The sequence below is a fragment of the Patagioenas fasciata genome, chromosome 3, assembly GCF_037038585.1.
Source record: "Patagioenas fasciata isolate bPatFas1 chromosome 3, bPatFas1.hap1, whole genome shotgun sequence".
Lineage (NCBI taxonomy): Eukaryota > Metazoa > Chordata > Aves > Columbiformes > Columbidae > Patagioenas > Patagioenas fasciata.
Window position 1 is genome coordinate 19,223,086 of NC_092522.1, and position 11,913 is coordinate 19,234,998.

At 41.3% G+C, this 11,913-nt stretch overlaps 1 long non-coding RNA gene and 1 pseudogene across 1 annotated transcript; one reads left to right on the forward strand and one right to left on the reverse strand.

Moving 5' to 3' along the window:
- Positions 1 to 297: 297 nt before the first annotated feature.
- On the reverse strand, positions 298 to 3,377 carry LOC139827516 (uncharacterized). Its single transcript, XR_011738164.1, has 3 exons — positions 3,288 to 3,377; positions 2,583 to 2,736; positions 298 to 1,341 (listed from the first exon to the last, which is right to left on the reverse strand). It is a non-coding gene; the product is annotated as an uncharacterized lncRNA (long non-coding RNA).
- Positions 3,378 to 3,467: 90 nt separating this feature from the next.
- The window catches only part of LOC136099424 (CAP-Gly domain-containing linker protein 4-like), a 32,278-nt pseudogene continuing 23,832 nt past the window's right edge, over positions 3,468 to 11,913 (forward strand).

Sequence of the window (11,913 nt, forward strand, 5' to 3'; positions counted from 1 at the left end):
TATTTAAAAGCTTGCTATCTGTTGTAACTAATACATTCACTGCTGCTTTCAATGGTTAAGACAGCAACTGCCAAAAGGTAAGAGTTAGGAGTAAGAATTGTGTGAAAAAGCATAAAGCTTTAAGTACAGATTTCCAGAGTTATGCAAATCTAGAAAATTGAAAGGGGACAGTCTCATTAGCCCAGGCAGTGGTTGGATCAGTTCCCACAAGTGGAAGCAGGTTTGTGCTTGCAATTTCAAGGAAAGTGAGTTTCTACAAGGTGAGGGACTGGCAACTCAACAGGTAGGCAGTGTCATTTCTAGTGGAAGGTGGTACGTGGACTTGAGATCTAGAAATGAGGTCCAGGTGACTCATATTCCTGAAAAATATCCCAGGATGCTATAGAAAAGGGAACAGATATTTAGCCCCGTGCCTCTTCTAATTCCCAGTGGATTCCCTCACCTAAATCACTTGGGGTTTCCCTGAGAACAAAGATAAACACGGCATTCCTCCTGGCTCCTCCCGCAGAGCTTTCTCCAACCATGCTGTGCACTGACTGCTGCGTGAAACCACGTCAAACCCACAGGCAGATGCAGCGTGGCAGCTGCGAGTCCTGATGCATGTGTGCAGAGCAGGTGTTTACTCTTTCAGTGCTGGGGCACTAATGAGAGAGGAACCGAGTGGCTCTTGCGGTGGATCCAGAAGCAGTTGATGTGATCTGAGAAGCTGGCACACCTGGCAGAAACTGGAAAGGGCAATGTACACAGCAGGGCACTGGCTAAAGCTCAGAGGGAAGAAGGGTGGCATGTTCCTTGGGAAATAATGGGCAGGGCTGGAAAAACTGACAGTAACCAGTGGCCTTTTTTGTAGGAGAGAAATATCCTGATTGTGGGTGGATGCACAGCTTCCTTGTTCCACGTCCAGCTCTGAGGGTAGCTCCTGCAGTATCCATGGTCTTTTGAACATGCTTGCTGTCCCAAAGCCACATTGAATGTAGTATATAAGTGTGCTCCCTTTCAGAACCTCTCTGCTGCCCTAATCCTCACTCTCTCTACTCAAAGCTGCAGTGTCTTCCAAAGCCACTTAAATTATCCCTTTGCTCTGACACATACATTTGTGAAGATGAAGGAACTGGTTAGTAATGTCCAAGAAGTGAAATAATATTTTAGTTAAAATAAGCTTATTGTTCACAAGCATTGTTTCCACGTCTTCCCTCTGAAGTTGCCAGAGCTGCTGCAGTCCATTGTTCTGAGCTCTCCAGGTGCTCAGCAACTCTGCTGCCCATGGCAGCACTGAATGAGTCAGACAGGATAGGCTGAACAGGCTTGTATTTAGACTCATATCCTGGCACGTAGGAGGTGCTGAAAAAGATATTGTGAAAGGTACAGAATGAGGTTTAAACATATTTTTTAAAAATTTCCATTGCAGGGCCCAGGGGTGGAAGTCAGGACAGGCAGGAATTTTCTGAGGCAATGGTGTCCAGTACCCTTTGCGGTTGCAGAACTAAGTCACAAGATTCACTCTATAAGCTAAAATGTTTGGGTTTTTTGCCTTTAATTCTCCAAACAGAAGGATGTTCTAGAACCCAAGATGCTTTGTTAGGTGCTTGTTTTCATTTTCTAGCATGAAAGTATTCACACACTGTTTTATCCTCACATTCAACATTACCTTTGAATTCACAGAGCATTTTCCATAGTTTATGGCAAATAGCAACCCTACCCTGCCTCAGCTTTCATTCTGCTGCATTAAACAAGCCATGTTCTGGTAACCTCCTAAACCAGATTTTTCTTTTCCTTGACTGTGCTAGCAAATAATCTCTGGACGTGCTAGATTAGCTGCCTCCTGCTGAAAAAGGGTGGTCAGAACTGCATGCAGGTTCCCAAGGGTATGGCAGAACCTGCTGGCATGAATACTTCCCTGCCATGAGCCTCCAGCTATGCATCCTAAGATAAGTGTTTGCTTTTTATGCCATTGCATCGTATTGGTAATGATTTGCATTGTGTAACTGTTGACTACAATTGCATCTTCCTCTTCTCCCGTCACTTCCATAAGAAGATCCCATACATCAAACTTCTTAGTTCATTGCTTTTTAATAGCAATTTTTTTTTTGTCTCATCTGTTTGCTGTTTCTTCTGTCAAAATCTCTAAAGGAAAATATGAAAAAGGTAAGTTCCAAGAATAATATCCCAGGATGTCATTGGTAAATTCCCCCAGTCCAGTACTTTCCATTTAACTTACTCAACACTGTTTCCCTCTGCACTTGCAATTCAATTGAAATTCTCCAGAATTGCTAATAGTTTCCATTTCAGGCACTTCACTACAGTCCATTATTCAGCATCAGCCATAAAATATTTCCCTTTCCCAGAACATCAAGAATCTTGAAAAAAGCAGATACCAACTGCCAATAGTAAGCTCACATTTGATCTCGCTGACATCCATGTCTTTGTGCTTCAAACTCTTTCTAAAGTACCCTGGAGGTGAAAATTGCGGGCCTGCATTTTCCTGGATTACAATTTTTCTTTGCCTTTTCTAAGTATGAAACATTTCTAAGAAATGGAAGAATTCTCTCAGCTTTTCTCTAGCCATCTGGTCTCATGTTTACCATCACAGCTCCATGTTCCACTGCCTTCAGTTTTCAAGTCTCTGTGATCTGAGAGCACTTACAGCTCTTGACTTTTCCAGTACTTCACTTGAGGTAATTTCCACTTGTCCTTCCCATTATTTGCCCTGCCTACCTTCCACAATTAATATTATCACTGGAAAAAAACAGCAACAAAAAACTGGTTCTAAAAATTAGTTGTATTTACTCATTATGACCCACATTGAGCATAAAAACATAGCAAAACTTGTCTGAGTTTTTATCCAGGTCAAATTCCCCTCAAGTAGCCTGGGCTCAAGCCATAAGAAAATGGGTTTACCACCGCACGGGTTTCTTAGAGATTACCGATCTTTGGATTTAGATCCTTATTAGGTTTAGCGGAACGGATAAGCACCCTCTGAAATGCCTTCTTGGAAGCTGCTACTTTCGTTCCTCCAGCTGGTTAGTGAAATGCACTGGGAAATGAAAAATTCTGAGTTCGGTGCTTAAATCTAGCAGCGATTACGTGTGACCTTCGGCCAGTCACTTTCACGCAGCTGTGCGGGCAGGAACACGTTACGGTGTTAAGCACCCACGAATACCGGGCACCCGAAACCATCAGTTAAGAAGCCGCCGTCTCCCTTTGCTCTCCCTCTTCTCCCAGCCACCACTCCTATCCTAGTTTTTCCAGTTTTCCCTCCCGCTGTTCTGTCGCCGCTCCGGAATTACCCGAACACCCACGATTCGGGCCGAGCATCCGCCGGACCCGGCCCGCGCTGCCCGCCGGCACCACGGGGACAGTCCCCGCGGCGGGGCGGGGCGGGGCGAGGCGGGCGGTCCTGGCAACCGATAGGCAGGTGGGCGGGGAGGGGCGGGGCGAGGAGGGCGGTGCTGGCAGCCGATAGGCGAATGGGCGGAGAGGGGCGGGACGGAGGCCGCGCAGGGGCGGGCGCGAGGATGGGCCCTCGCTCGGTTCCCTCAGCTCCGGGCGGGCGCGGGAGGTTCTGGCCGCGCCCCTCCCCGCCAGGAGCAGGTAGGGCTTGGGGGGGCGACCGCGGCTCCGCACCTTCTGCGGGGGAGCGGGACGGGAGCCGGCGGCCTCCCGGTGCTCTCCCGGCCTGCTTCCGTGCGGAGTGGGGGCAGGGTGGTGGTGCGGGGGCCGCCGCAGCGGGCGGGCCGAGCCCGGCCCTGGCCCCCGCCGCTGCGGGCACACGCGCGGCTCCCGGGGCCGCCCGGTGGGCCGGGTTGCATGGGGCAGGGCGGGAGCGGGGCTTGGCGGTGCGGTGGCCTGGTGGCTCGGTGAGGTTATCACCGGGTGTTCCGGCCCGCGAGTCGGCGGCCGCGGCCGGAACCTCCGCTCCCAGGGTTCGCTCTGATAACCAGCCCGTGGCCGGGCCGGACCGGCGTTTGCTGCGGGAGCTACCGAGGGAAGCTCGGAGGGGCAGAAACAGCGCGGCCCGCTCTGAAGCTCTGTGAAGCTGGCAGCTTCTCCAGACCAAGCGCCGTGTTGCAAGAGGCCCCGCACGCCAGCTGAAGAGCCAATCTGGGGTGTACGTGTACACACGTAATGTGTCTGCCGTTCTGCTGTAAATTTTATAGAGCCAGCAGATAGTGTATGTGCAGGAGTCTTGCTTTCTGAACTTAGCTTTAGTTCTTGAACGCATATAAGTACACAATAAGTAGTCCATTATATGTGCTTATTGTCAAAAATAACATCACGTTCATGACAACTTCTGCTGTCAGAGCCCCAGTGCAATTGTATTTAATACCTTGAAGTGCTTTAGCATTTATAGCACTTGCAGGAAAACTTTGTGCTGTAACACATATTGCAGAATCTGGAGCACAGGAACAAGTTGGATCCTGTATTATACAACTATTTTTTTTTTAAATATATATATGCAGTGGTAGCTCTCTGTAATGTGTGGATGTCAGGAATCCTGTAGTTACTCTTCAATCTTGCCAGCATAAGTGCATGCATATTTGATGACTTCTTCAAGTTCTGTTTTATTTTTTCCAATGATATTTATATTTTTCATTTTCAGATTGAGTTCAGTTAGAAGAACGTATGGCTGTCAAACGGTAAGCATGGTACCCTGTGCTGTGCTAAACTGCTTTCAGTGGTAGTTTGGCAGTACTGCAAACAGGAGATTTCTGTCCTTTCATTTAGTATCTCTAACCATTTCATGCTGTTTGTCTAAACTTCTCCTACTAATGCAGGGAAATCACTGCTCTTCTGGAAGACCTTCCATTCTGTTTCACCAGGACATCCCACCGGAGTCCACATACCTTGGATATTATTAGTACCTCAGGCAGTTTTTTTTATGCTCAGAACAGACATTACTTCGAGGATGATGTTTTTTTTCCCTTCCTTTGGAATAGTTTTCAACCTTTTACTTTCCTTTTGCCTTTCTAGGTATGCGTGTGTGACATTAACTGGTTGTGATGTTCTTGTGCCTGAGCTAGCAGGCTCTGGAGGTTGTCATGGGTGCACAGCATGTTGCCTTGACATTTCACGGTTCAGTACTGTGTCATGACATGGTAATATTATTTCTGGATCCAAATTAAAATCCTTTGGTGGAGGGATGTGCATGCTTGGGCCAGGAGGTGTTGCCACTGGTGTGAACCTGGGAAGTCACTCTTTACAGTGTTGGGTGGGCACATGCATTGTAGCATTTGGGTCTTCATGTCACCAGCCCGATGACAGGGCTTGTTTCCCTGCCTGCTTTGCTTTGGTAGCTTGCGTGCTGAATTCTTTTCACTCATATGACAGGTTGTATTCTCCCCTCTGGCCCCTTAGAGTAAGAGGTGCCCTGGATACTTGCAAATGCACGTATTCTCTTCTGTTCAATCTGCTTTTCTGTGTGCAATAAACAAAGTTTTTTTGTATTAATTTTCAAATGTCTGTGTTGATTTCTAGTTGTTGCAGCTTTTGTTATTGTACTTTACAAATCTCACCTCTTCCTGTTACCATTGGCTTAATCAGATCTGGCTACTTTTCATGGTGTTTCTTTTGTTTCCTCACTGTTGCACTGGCAGCACTGTTTAAAAAGCTTACAATTGCTTTCCTGTCTTTTTCTGACTTAACAGGTTCAGCTGTCATCTCTTCTACATTCATGCACATTACTTGTTCCTTTGTGCATTTCGTGAGAGTGTCTGATGTGCTACCTGTGCAAAACTGTTGTGGATTCATGCATTTTACAAAGCTTTGCTCTGTTTTGTTTTGCCATAGCCTCTGAACAAATACCAGAAGGCAGCAAATGTATTTCTCTTGCCCTGCCAAAGAGATTTAGTGACTTGGAGCTTAAGGGACTTTCTAGTCCCTCATATGAGAAAGTTGTTGCTGTCGTATTTATGATGACTATAAAGCCATTCAAAATGTAAACTCTAATTTCTCCTTACTGGATGAAAATAATAATTGAAATAATTAGTAATATTTTTGGCCTTGTTGAATCTAAGAATGCTTAAGCTGAAGCAATTTGATAATGCTGTGGGAAGAAATAGTCCTGCCCTTCCCAATGGCCTCTTTCTTGATCTTAGTGGTGTGCCAGCACATGCATTTATACAGTTGCATAAGACTGAAGAAATAAACTAGTTGGAGAAAAATGAGCAGTTTTCATCTGGATCTCTTTTCCAAGTTGAGGATAGGGTGAACTGTTCATGGTGTCCAAGAAGAGAAGGCTTTCATTTATTTACTTGAAGTTTAGCATCTGTAATCCGCTGTTAAAATCATTCCCAAATAGTGTGATAAACTTATTTGGGGAAATGTTAGAGTAAATCTATTCGCTTAGCTGCTTGTGTGTAGGATATAACCCCCAAAATGAGTCTGCTTATAAGTCTACTACAGACTACTTTTTCTTTTGCCTGTTTACTCATGTGTATAGGTTAAAGATAATAAAACCAAATATACCTTAAAGCTCCATGAATTATTTCTGTCAAGCGAACTGGCTAAACAAATTCCTGAGTAGAGAGCGCTATATAGCAATCTCCAGAATAAAAATGTAGGTTGTCTAGTAGAAGCATTGCTTTTACCCTGAGTATTTAACCATGAAAATTCAAGATGCAGAATTCCAGTTTTTCAATTGTAAGCTATAGTCTCTGATAGGACAATAACGCCTGTTTCTATTAAGAATAATGTTTTTATTATTTGTTACTGAATTTGCCTGACTAGATGTCTTGCAAGTGGTAACCAGCTCTAATCTGGCCTTAGTAAGTGAACCATAACTAGAATGTGACTTGACCTGGTTGTTAGGAAAATGTCAGTATGACTTTGTACAGCCATTTAATCTTTCTTCTGTCTCCTAGATTGCGCTAAGGCAGGAAAAGTTGTCTGGAAACAACATCAGGGTGGAGGTTACAACACTGTGGTAAGTGTGCTATTTTAAAACATAGAAGGGAGAAGCTGGGAAAGGAGCTGATATGGAATTGAGAGTCCAGGAGTGAATCACTCGGTGATGAATTGTCTGCAGCTTTGTGTGGGAAGATTAAAGTGGTGAGAACTTTAAAAGAGTAGAAGGCGGTAGCTGGTAGCTTGTGCTTCCTCATGGTGAAGGAAAGGAATATACATGCAGAGTATGAGGAAGGGTACTTGAGCTTCACGTTTTCATAAAGCTATAAAATGTAACAATCTATTTATCATCACTGTGTCCTTGCTAATTATAGCATTACTATTTTCATGACTGCTCAAGTGGTAAACTGGGGAGAAATATAATGTTTTCCATTAATAACATGCAAGTTTAGTGACCAAGTCAGAACTAGAAGCTGGCTATCCTTAACACCATACTCTGCTAAATTTACTAATCAACTTCCTTTGTTTGTAAGAATACAATAGTATTATTTTATGTTTGCAAAAAGAAAATATTTTAGTCTCATTGCACATTGTATCTTACTCCGATAGGACTGTTCCAAAGTATTTCTAATGAGGTTATTTATTTTTTTTCCTCCTAAAGTGGCTTTCTAGAAGATGACCATAGAGGATCTCCCAGAACCCTCCTTGGAAGGAGATTCCCTCTTTGAAAGAGAACGGTTCTTATTCCCAAATTCTGAAACTTCTGTTACTTTTTCTGTTGCTGCTGCACCAATGCCTTCAGACTGTGGTATGTGCTTTTAAGAGAAAATGAATGTGATCATCAGACAACATATTTGAATAATGAATTTTAAGAAAAACTCTCAACTCTTAATTTATTCCTTATTTTCAGAAAAAGTTTACTGCTTGTTAAATGAATTCTCTATTCTTTTTTAAAGGAAATTAAATATGAAGACCTGTGCTTTTTCTGTTGTTTTGATTGCACACATTTAAAATATACTATCTTTTCCTTCATACTGTTTCTTCTCTGTGTGTGGTCAGATGTTCGTAGGTTTTTTACATTTTGATGTGGAGCTGGATATTGTGTTAAATGTTAAATTGCAGTATTTAAATGTAGTTAAGCGTCTACATCACATTTAAAATCTCTAGAGTTAGACTTTCGTAGTTTCAGTGTGCAAGCAATACACTATAGGGGAATATTTCTCTTGGAAGTGTAGGTGTTTGTGGTGGTAAGGACTGTGAAATGAGTGTTTACAGATAACGATAGCAAGTATCAGTGATCAGCTTTTGAAATAATGTTGAATTGTCTTCACATGTATAAATTATTATAAAATTTAAAATATGTATAAATTATTATAAAATTTAATTAAAAATTAAAACATTAAATATCACCGTAAGGATCTTCATAGATAGCTACAATTTTAATGTCTTTGAATGTTGCAGAAGATGTTAATAGCATCTATATAGCTTCAAAATTAGTCTCCACCTCTGTTTTTCCCATGCATTGATTACAACAATCAACTGTATTCAGGAAAAATAAATACACATAATGTAATGTTCTGTCTTTGACAGACTCAGTGTTCTTGAGACCCATTTGATGAGTTAGCACAGGTTGGAAATTTAACAGTTCCGCAGGATATATTTTAGTACATGAACATGTGTTTTTACATGGTTCAGCCGTGTTCTCATAACTTGTCTTTCCTATTCTACTGTAAGTACTGCTGTGATTTATTCCATTCTGTTTTCTTATCCCTTAGAAAAATTCTCCATTCATCCTTCTTTAGCCATTATGTGTTGTGATGTCTCCTAATACCACCACAATATCACTTGCTATCAGACCTGCTCAGTCTATGCCTACTTACTGAATAAAAAAAATTTCTTTTTATAGGAGGTTACTGTAACCTGTGTAACAGTAATATTATGGAATCTGGGTAAAGAAGGTTAAACCACAACAGACAAAGATTCTTGGTCGTTACATTAAGTGCATTTATTTTTCCTTAATATAGTTGAGCACTGTAATCAATGCATGGGAAAGATACAGGTCAAGAAGGCAGTGTTTTAAAGTATTCTAGATGCCACTGTCCTTTTGTGGAACTTATTGTTTTAACAGATTTTCTGTAGCATTTCTTGGTTTGCAAACACTACAGCTGATCACCTGTTAAGCACTTAGGATGATTGTTATTAATACTTAATATATTCTCAGGTTTTTACCCTAGCATGCTGGTTGTAACAGTCTATTAAGAGTTGCTTTCTGATATATAATTTACTTCAGGTTCATAGCTAGAAAGCTTCCTGGTAGACTAAAAAATCACGCATGTTGGGGAAGATCGTTGATTTTGTTGGCTAGTTGTCTGTTTACTTCATAGCTGTCAGAATGAGATCAACTGTGGTTTATGCAGAAGTTACATATCAGTAAATACATCAATAGATCTGTGTCAATGCATGGGATGTAGGTAAGAAACACGTTTTGTGTAGTGCTGGGAGATAAGGGGTTTGCTTTTTTTTATTTTGGTGTGCTAGGTACAGGTAAAAATTCATGCTAAATATCAGTGAAGTTGTCCTTTTTCATCCTCGTTGGATCAAGGCAATGCAAACTCAAGACAGCCAGGAAGTGAGCACCATATGTGCTTTTATCTGTTAATCCAAGCTAGAAGTATGATATGCTCTTTTTGAGGGAAGGTAATGATGACTCATCTAGAGGTAGTTTATATCATGTCATACACCCAGATGGTTGATGCTCTGTTTTACTTAACCTGTATGTCTGTTCTGAGAGCCTTTTATCTGCGATTGATGCAAGCTGACATTGTACATTTATTTGAAACCTTTTTAAAAGGCAACTCCCTGATAGCTGCAGTGGAGCCAGAAGTTCATTGTTTTCCATGATTCAGTAATTTGCTGATGACAGTAGGTTCTGCTTCCATTCCCTCTCCTAATAGCCATTGCTATCCAGATTCTTTCATACAATTTTCCAGAGTTTGAAGAAATTCCACAAATGTAAAATACAGTATGTGTATATACATGCACACACATACACCTGTAAGTAACATGAAATACTATACTTTAATAATAAGGTGTTTTTTACACCTATACTTTGGGTTGCCTTCAGCAACGTGAGGCTTAAAATCTTAAAAATACATCTTTTTTCCATTCTTGGTTTGGCTTAATTTTTGAAGGTGTTTGTTACCTGCAGCTGCCACCAACTGGGATTGATAGATTCATGAAATACCTGAAAATACTGGAGGCCATGGAATGCTTTCCTGATTTGTGCACATGTTTATATTTTGGTATGCTTTATGTAAATTGTGATGGAAGAAGGGGGAAAATACATGTTTTGCAGCATATGGAGAAATCATGTACACATAATCACTGAGAGATCAAGAGGCTTGTCTGTGCTAGGCAACAGATTAGAACCAGCAGTCCTTTGCTAGCTTGAAGGAAGAATATTAGCATAATCATTGTACATCTCTCTTGGTCCTTGCCTAAACTTAAAATCAGTCTTGCAGTACCATTGTATTGGTGGCTGATTCACAGCTTTTTCAGAAGTACAAGATAAATGTTAGTATTAAAGAAAAAATAGACCAGATGCTAAACACAGTTTTCTAAATTAATTCAATATTCTGATTTTTCCACTGTGACTTGTAGTAAAGTGACTCTCTCTGCTCTTCTTTGCCCCTGGGTTTGAAACGTTAGAAGCATGTTAAAACTTATGATTGTACATAATGATTCCTTTTTTTTTTTTTTTTTAACAGAGTTTTCCTTCTTTGATCCCAATGATGCAGCATGCCAAGAAATACTTTTCAACCCCAAAACATCAGTTTCTGAACTGTTTGCTATCTTAAGGCAATGGGTTCCACAGGTCCAGCAGAACATTGATATTATTGGGAATGAGGTGAGGTATAAATGGAGATCCTTGAATGCTTTCAGTGTTAAAGTATTATGGTGACAACAAATACAAACAGTTCAGGGAGAAGCAGAACTAATCATAAATGCAGATACAATTTCTGCCATGTAACAAGTACTTACTGATCAGTGCCTTGTATTGCACATGTTGTCAGCGTTCGTTTGGAAAAGGGAAAGATGCTGGGTGAAAAATCAGTGCATATGGATTGGTGGTAGAATCACAGAATCACGGAATATAGAAACAATGTTTCTTCTCAAAGCAGTTATTTAGACACCCTTCACCTTGGTGTTTCAGTTTCATGCTTAGCAGCAATCATAAACTCCAATGTCTGACCTTACAGTGAGGCCTGACCTTAAAGGCAATGTTTCCAAGGCACAAAATGAGGTAGGATCTGAAATCTTTTTGCAACCTGCAGTAGGCTGCTTTGAGAAGACGTCTTGTTTCTAGTAATTCCTTCCTACTTTCCTATTTTTCTTCTGGATTGCAGGCTTTTCTAGCCAGGTGGGAAGTATGGCAAAGATTCTTCCTGCCATAGTATAACTGGGGGCTTTTTTGGGGGGGGTAGGGGGGAGGAGCGGAGGGAGGCAGGAATTTTTGAGAGACCAAAGAGCAAGCAGAAAGACTTGATAAATGATGTTGTTTTCCTATTGTTCAGTTAAGCAGTTAACTTTTCAGCATGTGAAATGTATGTTAGAAGTAATAATATAAAGAAACTTTAAATTCTGTAAACAATGAAGGTTAATGATATCCACATAATACTATTTATTACATTTGTGCATGTTGCTCAGTTCTGCAGTTAGACTCTATTCTGACAGGCTTCTTTTTTGTTAGCTGTTGAAATGAATCCAGGAGTCCATATATGTGAAATAACTTACTAAATAATACTGATGTCAGTGATATGCTGGAGCTAAAATGTGTTTGTTTTCCACTTGTTTCTCAGATCATTAAAAGGGGTTGCAATGTGAATGACAGAGATGGACTGACCGACATGACTCTTTTGCATTACACTTGCAAATCAGGGGCTCATGGTATTGGTGAGTAAAGAAACATCATTATATATGTAAAAACCCTGACAAAGGCTAATCCCATCAACTATTACTGAATTTTTCCTTGCAGTAGATTTTTTTTTAGTGATTGGTTTTATCCCTTCT